We start from the raw sequence: 15,214 nt of genomic DNA, 5'->3' as shown, positions 1-15,214 counted from the left end.
GGATGGTCTCGATCTCCTGACCTCGTGATCCGCCCGTCTCGGCCTCCCAAAGTGCTGGGATTACAGGCTTGAGCCACCGCACCCGGCCAATTTTTTTCATTTTTAGTAGAGATAAGGTTTTGCTCTGTTGCCCAGGCTGGTCTTGAACTCCTGAACTTAAGCAATGCTCCCACCTTGGCCTCCTAAAGTGTTGGGATTACAAGTGTGAGCCACCATGCCCGACCCTGCCCTTGTAATTTATATAGCCTTTCATAAGTTCCAAATTTCTTCTAGATTCTTCATAGCCACCCCCTGAAATGGGCGAGGATAGGATTTTCATCTGCATTTAGCAGATGCCAAGAACTCAGAGAAGTGAAACAGCTTCTCCAGGGTTAGAGGGCTTAGTAAGTGTCAGTGCTACGTGGAACCCAGGCCACTAGACTCCTGACAAGTCCCCTTCGGCACATTCCTATGGGTGTGGTACAAAGTCGCAAAGCTCCTTGCTGTCCCCAGGCCAAGCCTAAGCCCTCCAACTCTGGCCCTGGCTACGTAATCCTCCCACAAGTTGTGTTCTCACAGATAAGGGGACAGCCAAAGAAATTACAGTTTCAGTGTGACCCAAACTGAATTTTGTATATTTCTGCCCAGATCTCCTCTGCTCTGCTGCCATCATCCTTGCTGGGTGCCAGGCACTGGGGACATAAAGATGAACAGGTCACAGGACTGTTCCTTAAGGAGCTCTTGATCTCTATCAGAAATAGACACTCCCCAGGTGCCCAGGAACCTGGAGGCAGTGCCAAAGACAACTTCAGTTCTTTGGGAAGGAGGGTGGGCTTCCATGACACCCCAGGCCTGCCGTGCCAGGGTGAGCACTGACCCCTTGTCCCAGGGGCACTGCTGTTGCTGCTTGGAAATCCCTCTCTGGAGCTGGAGCAAATGATTGTGAACAATCCCAGTCATGAAAATGTCCAAAAGTCACTGGGGCCAACTCTGATGAATGTGGGAGGCAAAGTTTTTGGGTTACAAACCTTAACGAGTATAAAGGGGCCGGGGTGGGGTGGCTCATGCCTATAATCCCAGCACTTTGAGAGGCCGAGGAGGGTGGATCATTTGAGGTCAGGCGTTCAAGACCAACCTGGCCAACATGGTAAAACCCCGTCTCTACCAAAAATACAAAAATTAGCTGGGCATGGTGGCAGGTGCCTGTAATCCTAGCTACTCAGGAGGCTGAGGCAGGAGAATTGCTTGAACCTGGGAGGCAGAGATCTTGCCACTGCACTCCAGCCTGGGCAACAGAGTGAGACTGTCTCTGAGAAAAAAAGGGCAGGAAGGACACAATCAAACCAGGGAGAATGTAGAGTCCATGGGGCCAGCTAAGAGGCTTCTGCAATATTCCAAGCAAGAAGTAGCACAGGCTGATGGAGAGAGGGTCACTGGAAAGCAGATGGGTAAGTGGTGGCATTCAACCTTGTTTCAGACCTAACCCACCTGATACTGGACATATTTCCATCAGTGAAACTGGCTCACTGCCTGAAGGGGAGCAGAGGTTCCGGGCACAGGAGCCCAGTCAGAACCTCCGGGTTGGAGGTGAGGAAACACCTACTGCATGGCATCATTACCTGCTTGATTCCAGCATGTCTTCTGTGGTCCTGTCTAACCATGCATTCAATCACCTCCACTTCCTGAGCACCTGCTGTGGCTCTCAGAGCTAGGGACACAGCTATAAGAGAGACATGGGCCCTGCAATCACGGAGTTTACCTTTCAGAAAGAATCCTAGACAGGGTGGGTTCCACAGAGCTTGGGGACCAATTAGCCACAGCAGCTGGGGAGATGGAGGAGTTCAAACTTGTGCCAGAAACCCTGGGTTTTGTCACCTTCCCTGAGGGGGGTGTCTTCAGCATGTGGGAATGTGGTGGTACCTTCTCAGTTTGGAAGCCAGTGAATCCCTGCCTTCATAGGCGATGAGGGTCAAAGCTCCGGATGGATGTGAACCTATCAAGTGTGGTGCTAGGGTTGATGCAGACAGGGGGTTAGGGACTGGTAGGTCTCCTGTGTCCTCCGGGAGGGGTGCTGCCCTGCTTTCTTGGCTCTGGGTATTTAGAGGAGTCACAGGATTATGACTTGGGAAGCCAGTGGGTCTGTCTACGTTGTGACAGGTTGGTACTGATGCCTCTTAAAATAGGAAGCCCAGTGTCTGCCGGATTCGAAGTTCATAATTTTTTTTTTTTTTTTTTTTTTTTGAGATGGAGTCTCACTCTGTCACCCAGGCTGGACCAGGCTGGAGTGCAGTGGCACAATCTCAGCTCACTGCAACCTCCACCTCCTGGGTTCAAGCGATTCTCTTGCTTCAGTCTCCTGAGTAGCTGGGATTACAGGCTCCCGCCACTATGTCCAGCTAATTTTTGGATTTTTGGTGGAGATGAGGTTTCACCATGTTGGCCAGGCAGGTCTCGAACTCCTGACCTCAGATGATCCACCCGTCTTGGCCTCCCAAAGCGCTGGGATTACAGGCGTGAGCCACTGCGCCCAGCCTCATAACTTTTTCTTTTTTTTTTTTAAGCAAGGTCTTGCTCTGTTGCCTGGATTGGAGTGCAGTGGTGCAATCACAGCTCATTGCAGCCCCAACCTCCTGGGCCTAGGTGATCTTACTATCTCAGATTCTTGAGTATCTGCAACCACAGGTGTGTACCACCATGCCCAGCTAATTAAAAAAAAAAAGTTTTTTTTTAGAGATGGGGTCTCGCTGTGTTGCCCAGGCTGGTCTTGAAGTCTTGGGCCCAAGTGATCCTTCTGCTTTGGCCTCCCAAAGTGCTAGGATTACAGGCATGAGCCACTGCGCCCAGCCCATATTTTTTTTAACTGATATTTCCCTAAATATAAAAACCAAGAATAACTCTGACTTTTGACACTGTATGTTACGGTGAGAGCCTTAGCTGCTTTTTATTTCAAGACATTCTCCCCACCTTACTGCTACAGGTTGACCATTCCGAGTCCAAAAATCTGAAACCTGAGATGCTCCAAAGTCCAAAACTTTTTGAGCCTTGACAAGACGTTTCCCAAAGGAAATGATCAGTGGAGCATTTTGTATTTTGTATTTTTGGATTTGGGATGCTCAGCTGGCAAGTATAATGCAACTATTTTAAAATAAAAATCAGAAATTCAAAACACTTCTGGTCCCCAGCATTTTGGATAAGGGATACTCAACCTATAGTCTTTGCTAACTTTGTCTGTGGTTATAATCAGAGTATTAAGCTACTTATTTATTTTTTTCTTTAAGACAGGGTCTCTGTCACCCAGGTTGGAATGCAGTGGCATGATTATAGCTCACTGCAGCCTCCAAATCCTGGACTCAAGTGATCCTCCCGCCTCAGCCTCTGGAGTAGCTAGGACTAAGATACGTGCCACCATGCTTGGCTAATTTTACATTTTTTTGTAGAGATGGGGTCTCGCTATGTTGCCAGGGCTGGTCTTGAACTTCTAGCTTCAAACGAAGCTTCCACTTTGGCCTCCCAAACTGCTGGAATTACAGGCATGGGCCACCATGCCTGACCAAGTTATTTTTAATATTATGTGTCTGTTATTTTACTACTTCTTTTTTTTTTTAATTTATTACCCACCCATGAATGTATGTAGATGTTATTTAATCATGATTTATAACACTAACAGCCTAAGAATTTATCATTATATTTCTAAACAACTTTATTGAACTATAATTAAAATATAATAACTACATATATTTAAAATGTACAATTTAGGTGGGGCACGGTGGCTAACACCTGTAATCCCAGCACTTTGGGAGGCTGAGGTGGATGGATCACTTGAGGTCAGGAATTCGAGACCAGCCTGGCTAACACGGTGAAACCCTGTCTCTACTAAAATACAAAAATTAGCTGGGTATGGTGGTGTGTGCCTGTAATCCCAGCTACTTGGGTGGCTAAGGCAGGAGAATCGCTTGAGTCAGGAGGTGGAGGTTGCAGTGAGCCAAGATGGCCCCACTGCACTCTAGCCTGGACAACAGAGTAAGACTCCGTCTCAAAAAAAAAAAAAAAAAGTACAGTTTACTGAGTTTTGACATATGTATACATATGTGAAACCACAGTACAATCACCATGGACATATTCATCACTCTCAAACATTTCCTCATGTTCCCTTGTAATTCCTCTTCTCACCTCTCCCTGATTCTCCACCCTCACCTCCAAGAAACCACTGGTCTGCTTTCTGTCTCTATGGATGTTCATATTTTCAAGGATTTTATATAAAGAATAGTAAAATTTGGCCGGATGCAGTGGCTCATGCCTGTAATCCCTTTGGGAGGCCAAGACAGGCAGATCACCTGAGGTCGGGAATTCAAGACTAGCCTGGCTAACATGGTGAAACCCCGTCTCTACTAAAAACAATAATAAAAAAAATTAGCCAGGTGTGGTGGCTAATGCCTGTAGTCCCAGCTACGTGGGAGGCTGAGGTAGGAGAATCGCTTGAACCAGGGAGGCGGAGGTTGCAATGGGCTGAGATCGTGCCATTGCACTCCAGCCTGAATGACAGAGCCATACTGCATCTCAAAAAAAAAAAAAAAAGATTAATAAAGTTTTATACAAAGAACAGTATATATTCTTTATTGTCTGGTGTCTTTCATTGAATGTAATTATTTTGAGGTTCATCCACCTCAAATTGATGGTATCAGTAGTTCATTCGTTTTTCTTATTGGTATGTGGTATGAATATACCACAGTTGTTTACCAGTTCACCTGTTGATGAATATTTGGGTTGTTTCTAGTGTTTGGATATGACAAATAAAGCAACTATACACATTCATGTACAACATGTATAAGTCTTTGTGTGGACATGTGCTTTCATTTCTCTCAGGTAAATATCTTTTCAACTTTTTTTTTTTTAAGACGGAGTTTCGCTCTTATTGCCCAGGCTGGAGTGCAATGATGCAATCTTGGCTCACCGCAACCTCTGCCTCCCGGGTTCACACAATTCTCGCTCCTCAGCCTCCTGAGTAGCTTGGATTACAGGCATGCACCACTAAGCCCGGCTAATTTTGTAGTTTTAGTAGAGACGGGGCTTCTCCATGTTGGTCAGGCTGGTCTCAAACTCCCGACCTAAGGTGATCCACTCACCTCGGCCTCCCAAAGTGCTGGGATTACAGGCATGAGCCACCGCGCCCAGCTGACTTTTGTTTTTGAGACAGTCTTGCTCTGTCGCCCAGGCTGGAATGCAGTGACAGGATCTCAGCTCACTGCAACCTCCACCTCCTGAGCTCAAGCGATTCTTCTGCCTCAGCCTCCTGAGTAGCTGGGACTACTGGTGCCTGCCACCATGCCCAGCTACTTTTTGTTTTTTTGTAGAGACTGGGTTTTGCCTTGTTTGCCCAGGGTGACCTTGAACTCCTGGGCTCGAGCAATCTGCCTGCCTTAGCCTCCTAAAGTGCTGGGACCACAGGTATGAGCCACCGGGCCTGGCTTAACTTTATTTTTGGAGACTGTGTCTCACTCTGTTGCTTGGAATGGAGTGCAGTGGCATGATCATGGCTCACTGCAGCCTCGAACCCCCTGGGCTCAAGTGATCCTCCCATCTCAGCCTCCCGAGTAGCTGGTACTACAGGCATAAACCACCATGCCCAGCTAAATTTTTTTGTGTTTTGTAGACAGGGTGTCTCCATGTTGCTCAGGCTGGTCTCAAACTTCTGGGCTCAAGCATTCCTGAGCCCAGGAGTTTGCCAGACTGAGGCCTGCCTCATCCTCCCAAAGTGCTGGGATTATAGGCATGAGCCACTATGCCCAGCCATCTTTTTAACTTTTTTTTTTTTTGAGACGGAGTTTTGGTCTTTTTGCCCAGGCTGGAGTGTGATGGCGTGATCTCGGCTCACTGCAACCTCTGCCTCCCGGGTTCAAATGATTCTCCTGCCTCAGCCTCCCGAGTAGCTGGGATTACAGGTACCCGCTACCATGCCTGGCTAATTTTTTGTATTTAGTAGAGACAGGGTTTCACCATGTTGGTCAGGCTGGTTTCAAACTCCGGACCTCAGGTGATCCATCCGCCTTGGTCTCCCAAAGTGTTGTGATTACAGGCATGAGCCACTGTGACTGGCCTACCTTTTTAACTTCTTCACTTCTTTCTTTTTTTTTTTTTTGAGACGGAGTCTCGCTCTGTCGCCCAGGCTGGAGTGTAACGGCCGGATCTCAGCTCACTGCAAGCTCTGCCTCCCAGGTTTACGCCATTCTCCTGCCTCAGCCTCCCGAGTAGCTGGGACCACAGACACCCACCACCTTGCCCGGCTAGTTTTTTTTTTTTTTGTATTTTTTAGTAGAGACAGGGTTTCACCGTGTTAGCCAGGATGGTCTCGATCTCCTGACCTCGTGATCCGCCCGTTTTGGCCTCCCAAAGTGCTGGGATTACAGGTGTGCGCCACCGCTCCTGGCTTATTTTTTAAGTTTTTAAGAAATCCCTGCCAAATTGTTTTCCAAAGTGATTGTACCACATTCCCACCAATAGCGAATGAGAGTTACAGTTGCTGTGCATTCTTACCAATACTTTAAATAATCAGTCTTTTACCTTTTATCTGTTATAAAGGTATGTAGTGGTATGTCATTGACTTTTTTTTTTTGAGACAGAGTCTTACTCTGTCACCCAGGCTGGAGTGCAGTACCATGATCTCAGCTCACTGCAACCTCCGCCTCCTAGATTCAAGTGATTCTCCTGCCTCAGCCTCCTGAGTAGCTGGGACTACAGATACATGCCACCATGCTGGGTTAATTTTTGTATTTTTAGTAGAGATGGGGTTTTACCACGTTGGCCAGGCTGGTCTCGAACTCCTGACCTCAAGTGATCTGCCTGCCTTGGCCTCCCAAAGTGGTGGGATTTCAGGCCTGAGCCACTGCGCCTGGCCCTCATTGGCATTTTATTTGCATTTTCCTAATGACTAATTTGGTACAAATCCTGTATTCACATTTGATAAAATCTGTCAGCAAGCTTGAACTAGGATGGTGATATAGTTTGGATATTTGTCCTCGCCTAAATCTCATGTTGAAATGTAATCCCCAGTGTTGGAGCTGGGGCCTCGTGGGAGGTGTTTGGATCATGGGCGCAGATCCCTTTTGAATGGCTTGGGCCATCAACTTAGTCATAAGTGAGCTCTTGCTCTGAATTCACACGAGATCTGTTTGTTTAAAAGTGTGTGGCAGAGGCCAAGGTAGGAAGATCACTTGAGCCCAGGAGTTCAGGACCAGCCTAGCCTGGGCAACATAGTGAGAACTTGTCTGAATTCATTAAAAAAATAAAAAGTAAAAAAGTGTGTGGCACCTTCCCCACACTCTCCCTCTCTCTTGCTCCTCCTATTCACTCTTGCCATGTGACATGCCTGTTCCTCCTTTGCCTTCTGCCATGATTGTAAGTTTCATGAGGCCTCCCCAGAAACTGAGCAGATGCCAGCACCATGCTTCCTGTAAAGCCTGCAGAACAGTGAGCCAATCAAACCTCTTTTCTTTATAAATTACCCAGTCTCAAGTATTTATAGCAATGCAAAAATGGCTTAACGTAGATGGAATATACTCAGCCTCATAAAGAATATCTGTAAAAGCCCTACTGCTAACAACACACTTAACGGTGAAATACTAGATGTCTTCCCCCTAAGACTGGGAATAAGGCAGTGATGTCTATTCTCATCACCTGTTCGACATTCTACTGGAGGTTCTAGCCAGTGCAATAAGAGAAGAAAAAAAATAAAAATAAATAAAAGGCATCTAAATTGGGAAGGAAGATATAAAACTCCTTTTATTCATAGATGACATGATCATCTATGTAGAAAATTGGATGGATTCTCCAAAAAAGCTACTAGAACTTATAAGTGAGTTCAATAAAGTTGCAAGATCAATATACAAAAGTCAATATTTCTATTTCTTAGTAATGAGCAGTCAAATTGAGATAAATAATGCCAATTACAATACCATCAAAATATGAAATAGGGATAAATCTGATAAAAGACATAAAATCTGTACATTGAAAATGACAAAACATTGCTAAGAGAAATTAAAAGACTAAATAAGCAAAGAGATTATACCATATTCATATATTGGAAGACTGAATATTGTTTATTTCTTTGAAATGGAGTCTCACTCAGTTGCTGAGCTAGAGTGCAGTGGTGTGATCTCAGCTCACTGCAACCTCTGCCTCCCAGGTTCAACCAATTCTTGTGCCTCAGCCTCCCACATAGCTGGGATTACAGGCACATGCCACCACGCCAGGCTAATTTTTGTACTTTCAGTAGAGATGGGGTTTCACCATGTTGGCCAGGCTGGTCTCAAACTCCTGACCTCAACTGATCCGTCCACCTCAGCCTCCCAAAGTGCTGAGATTACAGGCATGAGCCACCACACCTGGCTCAATATTGTTAAGGTATTTATTTGTAAAATTCAGGTATAATCACATACAGTGAAATGTACTGATCTTAAGAGTGCAGTACAATGAGTTTTGACAAATGAGTACACCTGTATAACACAAACCCTTGTCATGATAGAACACATTTTCATTATTTCAGAAGGTTTCCTTTCAACTCTTCCTACTGAATCCCTGCCCTCCCAGAAACAACTGTTTTGAATTCTTTCACCATAGATTAGTTTTGCCTGTTCTAGAATTTCATAAAAATGACTAACATCCACCTTTAAACCAAATTTACAATTTATAATTTAGACTTCACTGGTTTATTGCTCACTTTCAATACTTTTATAGTACCTCAACTTTCTCATTTTTGAATTTTGTATTTTGATTCCTCTCCAGATAGTTGATGTGTCTCAAAAATTTTTTTGAAAATGGTATGTAGGCCGGGCGCGGTGGCTCAAGCCTGTAATCCCAGCACTTTGGGAGGCTGAGACAGGCAGATCACGAGGTCAGGAGATTGAGACCATCCTGGCTAACACGGTGAAACCCCGTCTCTACTAAAAAATACAAAAAATTAGCCGGGCGAGGTGGCTGGTGCCTGTAGTCCCAGCTACTCGGGAGGCTGAGGCAGGAGAATGGCGTAAACCAGGGAGGCGGAGCTTGCAGTGAGCTGAGATCCGGCCACTGCGCTCCAGCCCGGGCGACAGAGCGAGACTCCGTCTCAAAAAAAAAAAAAAAAAAAAAAAGGAAAATGGTATGTAGATGACTTTTTAAAAAATTTTTTTGGAGACAGAGTCTCACTCTGTCACCCAAGCTGGAGTGCAGCAGCATGATCTTGGCTCACTGCAACCTCTGACTCCCAGGTTCAAGTGATTCTCCTGCCTCAGCCTCCTGAGTAGCTAGGATTACAGGCATGTGCCACCACACCCAGCTAATTTTTGTATTTTAGTAGAGATGAGGTTTCACCATGTTGGCCAGGCTGGTCTCGAACTTCTGACCTCAAGTTATCGGCCTGCCTTGGCCTCCGAAAGTGCTGGGATTAGAGGTGTGAGCCACTGCACCTGGCCATGATCTACTTTCTGAACCTATATGTATGAGAGAATGACAGTCTTTTGCCTCTATATTTGGACAATGACTTGGTTGGCATAAGTTTCATGACCTGGTTCCACTGTCTGGAGAGTATGAGGTCACCTTGACTTTTGTTCCTTTGAAGGTAACCTCCTTTTTTTTCCTGGATGCTTTTGGATATTTTCTTTCTTCTTTTTGTCTTCATTTTTGAAATTCAAATCCTGGCATTCTCCAAGGCAGAGATATGGACATGTCTTAACAGAAAAAAGCTGGCATTTTATTGTTCCTGGTAAAGCATTATTGAATAATGAGATGGGAACAAATGGTCTTGTACATCCAACTGTCTGCTGCAACCTAAAGAAGTCACCTTGGGCGTTTGGGCTGAGACACTTAAGGGCTGTTGCTTTATCAAATGGCTTCGGGAGCTCCTCTTTGCTTTGAGGACCTGCCCTCGACTATGCCAAATTCTCATACCCCAAAGTGGATTTGAGTTTTGGAAACAACCAAAGGGAATTTGGTACTAAACTCTGGTGAAGGAGACATCTTATGGCCAGGAAAAATAGTCCTGTAATGTAATAATTCTAAAACTTACCAAAGTTAATTCTCAGAGAGAAATTTTTAAAAGTTGCCTTAGCAATCAAGCCTCTGTATCTTTGCATGTGCCATTCACGCTGCCTAAAGTACCCTTCCTAGTTGCTTGGGCTTGGACCACTACAACTTGAGCAGAGCAAGGGGCACTCCACTTCCATTCCCAGAATGCTCCACAGTGTACACTTTCTTACTCTTCCACCATGCTGTGAACAAGTAAGGAAAGGTTTTTTTTCTTTTGAGTCTTTGGTGCATTGCACATAGTAGAGGTATATTAGCCGGTTTTGCATTGCTATAAAAGAGTGCCTGAGACTGAGTAATTTATAAAGAAAAGAGTTCTGCAGGCTATACAAGCATGGTGCCAGCATCTGTTCTGCTTCTGATGAGGCCTCAGGAAGCCTCTGCTCATGGCTGAAGGCAAATGGGGAGCAGGCATGTCACATGGTGAGAGAGGGAACAAGAGAGACAGGAGGAGGTGCCAGGCTCCTTGAAACAACCAGCTCTCCTGTGAACTAACGGAGAGAGGACTCACTCATTACCACAGGGATGGCACCAAGCCATTCATGAGGGTTCTGGCCCCATGACCCAAACACGTTCCATCAGGCCCCACCTCCAACATTGGGGATCACATTTCAACATGAGATTTGGAGGGGATAAACATCCAAACCCTATCAGTAGGTCTCAATACATGTTTGTGACAATGAAGAAAATTTATGTGTTAGAAAACAATATGACCTCCTAAGCTTACTGTCATGAAGCAGTTAACAGTTATTTGGATGTAGAAAGTTATGGCGAATGTGTTTGAAGCAAGAACAAATTGCCTCCCATTGCATTACTCTTATTTATTATACACAGTTGTGTGCTGGCGAATGTTTAACAATCAGCTCTCTGGAAGGGGAAAAACAGCCCTGATTTGTAGTGTTTGACCATTTCTGTAGTGTAAATATTCCCACTGTGGCTGATTTCAATCTACCAATGGGATGTGGCTAGCAAAATCCCTGAACATGCAAAATGTTGGCTCTTGCAAGCCAGTAGGAGGCGGCTGAAGCTGGCTCCAGTGTACCACTGTACACATTCTATACTTCTTTTTTTTTCCATCATCACCCAGTTCATTTGCATGTCCTTTATACAGCACATGTCTATGACTATATTTTATCCCTTGCATCTATCTGGTACTATTTTTATCTTCATTTTACCTACATTTTATCTTCATTTTATCTACATTTACAGTAAAATGAGGCCCAGAGACAAAGGGACTTGTCCAAGGTGGTAAAGCTTTCCCGTCTACTCCTGGGTTCAGTTTCTCACTGTAGCTCCCTGCCTGGAGCCCGACACTGCAAGGGACTAGAGAGATGTCTTCTTTGCCCAGTTTTCTTTTCTCTGGTGTTGACGGAAGGACCCAAGCACACCGTGATTGCCACCAGCTCTCACGCCCAGGACATCCCCGCTGGCAGCTGAACTGTGATGAATGCTGGCATTTGTCTTGTTCACTTGCTACCCGATAAACAGGTGATAGGGAGTTTAACAACTTTCATTAGATGGGGATCAGCTCTCACTCTCATGGCCTAATTCAGGATCTGGACAGTGTCTTGTTGTCTGACAGCCAAGTACAGTGATGAGTCCCCCTTTACAGTTTAGGATTTTAATTATTTTCTTCCAGGTGAGTCCCAGGAACATCCAGCCAAAGGCAAGTTCTTTGGGAGCCCAAGCTCATGGCGGTGACAGCTCCCCCAGGAGATGAGAGGTAAACCTGCTGCCCGCTTCCTGCTACGTTATTTTGTCTTTAACAGTTTCCAGTTTCTGGGCTTGTTGAAGGCCTATGTTAGGGACTGTGTGAGACTTTCTGAGAGATCACCAGCTAGATATGTGATGTCACACAAAGTGAGTATTGTAATGGACCTCAGTGATCTAGCTCGAAACCTCCTGCTTACAGACGAGGAAACTGAGACTCAGAGAGGGGAAGTGGTTTGCTCAAGGTCGAGCAGCAATGAGTGGCAATGCCAAAAGTTGGCCCCAGGGCTTCTGACTCCCCACTCTGTGCCCTTCCCTTACCCTAAGTGTCTCTGAGAGAGCATGAACCTGTGCCCTTTATCGGAGGAGGGCAGAGACAGCTCAGCCTGAGCCTGTGGGCACTCAGCCCAGTTCCCTGCTTCCTGGGTTTGTCCAGACTTCTCTGAAGAGGCCAGGCCACCTGCCTATTCCACCTGGCATGTCCTGCTTAGGTGAATCAAGCTGTACCAGGATGAGGAAGCCACAGAGTCACTTCCCAGAAGGGAATAATTCTGTGTGCTAGAGGACGATGGGGTGGAAGAGATGGGAACAGACTTGGACTTGTTGTTCCTAGGGTGCTGAGGCTGAGATTCCTGAGGTGGGGGAGGCCCTGCTCTTCACCATGGCTGCTTTCCATCTGGGTATTGACTGTGTCTGCTAAATGGGACATGCCCAGCAATGTCCTTCTGCCGTGACACCTTTGGTGAATTTCCAGGCACATTAGAACTGAGCCAGTGGTAGCTTTGGCTCCTCAGCTCTTCTGCTGCAGTGGCTGGCTGTCCTCAGGACAGCTGGCTTGGATTGGGCATTGTTCTAGCAGATCTGGGATGTTCCAGGAACTGCACTATAAATCCTGTTGAGTATTGGCTGAGTGTGCCAGGAAGGGCAGGGGGCCAAGGACTTGGATCCATTTGGCAAAGTTACTCTCAGCACCTCTTGAAGAGAGCACTAGAGAGAGGGGGGCTCAGAACCTTGCCTGGGGAGGGTCAGTGGGGAAGCAGTGGGTCAAGGGAAGATAACATGGTGGCATGCTTCACGGTTTACCCCGTGTTTTCCCATATATTATTTCATCTAATACTTGCAATAGCCCTATTGTTGTTTCCATTTTAAAACTGAAGAAATGGGAACACAGAAAGATGAAATGACTTTGCCCAGCACACTTTGGAGTCAGATTTGAATCTCACCTGTCACTATCCACCTGTGGGATCTTGAGCAAGTTAGGTTACCTTTCTGAGCCTTGATTCCTACCTATACAAAGTGGATAATGCTGCTCACATGAAGGTTTGTTTAGGCGGCACAGCACTTGCCTGGAGCAAGAGGCCAGGGACTCTGACTTTTTCCTTTTCCCCTGACCTCAAATCACACAGCCCAAGACAGTGGAGTTGGGCCTGGGATTGAACTTCGATTCCATTTTTAGTGTCTTCTACCCTTTACTCTTTGGTACATGTGAGATAAAGCTGGCAGTTTTGGAAAAGGAATTCTTATTAAGAAATAAAGGGGAAACACAGAAATAGACATGAAGGTGTGAACAAAGAGCAAAATGCTGATGCCATGTCTATGTAATGTGGAGCTCAGGCTGGTGTGCCCGGGGCTCTCCCACCTCCACCCCTGCTCTTTTGTCTCCTCTCAGCATGTCTGGCTGGACCAGACTTGCAATATGCCCTACAGGCAGGTCCTCCAGGGTTCCAGGGGCCCTCCCAGAAGTTTCTCCCACCTGCTCTGGGTGTGGGTCCTATGAATGGGATCAATGATGAATTGTCTGAGCCTACCTTGAACTGGGAGTGTGGCCAACCGAAATCAACTCTGCACAGGCTCAGTGTGTCCTTTGGTGGCCCTGGGGCCCTGAGTGAGTGGCTCCTCAGCACACCTCAGGACTCGAACCCCTTCCTACCATGGCCACAGGTAGTTTTTTGTTTGACAACAGAGGTGAATCTGGAAGGTCCACACTCAGGATGTATAGGCCATGTAAGCATGAGTGAGGTGCAACTTAAGCCTTGGTCATACCTGGTTTCCTTCTGTCAATCACTCTTCATGGGCTCCATTTTAATGACATCTGGTGGGATTGAACTTGACCAGCTCAAAAATTGGTATTGTCAATTATGGTCAACTTCCATTAAACCAAACCTGGTATGGAGCTCGGAGCCCATTCATTCATTCATTCATTCAACCAAGGAGTATCAATCGCTCATTATACATGAATCAGGACATATAAGGTTGAACAAAACCCAGTCCTTGCCTTTGGGGAGCTCACAGATCTGTAGGGGTAACAGACAAGAAAATACAACCGTGTGATAACATGGATGATAATACCTTCAGGAGGAGGGAGGGTGAAGTGATGTGACAGTGACTTGCAGAGTCTATGGAATTAGATGAGCTGACTCCTGCAAGCCAAGCAGGGCATCGTGACCCTTCCCTTCACAGTTGCTGCCGTCGGGACCCACCCAGGTGTGATGGGAGATGAAGGGAGCTTGGGGCACATAGCAGCGCCACCTCATGTATGCCTTCATTCTTCCATCCTCTTTCTTGGGGTAGTTTGACTCACCTGAGCCTGGGTTTCCTCTACGTACATCTCAGGGAGGGGCTTGACCTCGCCTAGTGCTGGCTGGATGGACGAGCAGCTCCATATCTTGATGCTGTGAGTTCCTGGGAACCACCTTTGCTTCCAGGAGTCCATGTTTCTGCTGGTCACTGATTTAGCCACTGCAGTCACCCCCTGCCCCAACTCCTGGCAAGGGTTATGGATTTTGTTCAGTACACAATGTACACAGTTTTGGTCTTAGGATATAGTGACCTATGGTTGTCTGCCCATAATTAGGTTCTTATTTCATGTTACTTTTTGTTGAATAGCTTGGGCAGGCCCTTTTACTATGGCTTTGGTCTCACCCCTTGGATGACCATTTTGGTGCTGTGCTCTCCATTATGAACTTTGTTTTGAGAGGGGTTCTGCGTCTTCCTATGTTGCCCAGGCTGGTCTCAAACTCCTGGGCTCAGGGGTCCTCCCACCTCAGCCCCCGATTAGCATTCTGAACATTTTGCTCCCAGTTCCTGGGGCTTGCCAGGCTCCTGCTCATCTTTGCTTACCTTTGTGCCTTTGTGTGTACTGTTTCTCTCCTGGAACGCTCTTGCCCCTTCTGCTCTCCTGGCCAACTCTTCCTCTTGCTTTGGTTCCGTGTCACTTCATTCTTTGGCTTTGCTACTCCTTCCCCAAGGTGAGGTGTCCTTGCTCTGGAATTCTACAGCACACTCTGTCTAGCCTCACCATCCCCTGGGAAAGTCTATGTAACTGTCTTCCCTGCAACCCTCTGAGCTCTCTGGTCCCTCTTACTGATGCAACTCCTAGCATTTCTCATGTGGCAGGTGGGCAGTAAATGTTGAAAAAGTGAATAAGAGAGTGAATTCATGACTGGTCAGGAGGCCATAATTAGGATCA

The sequence above is a fragment of the Colobus angolensis genome, unplaced genomic scaffold (assembly GCF_000951035.1).
Source record: "Colobus angolensis palliatus isolate OR3802 unplaced genomic scaffold, Cang.pa_1.0 Scaffold77, whole genome shotgun sequence".
Taxonomy (NCBI): domain Eukaryota; kingdom Metazoa; phylum Chordata; class Mammalia; order Primates; family Cercopithecidae; genus Colobus; species Colobus angolensis.
Note: the sequence above shows the minus strand (reverse complement) of the source record.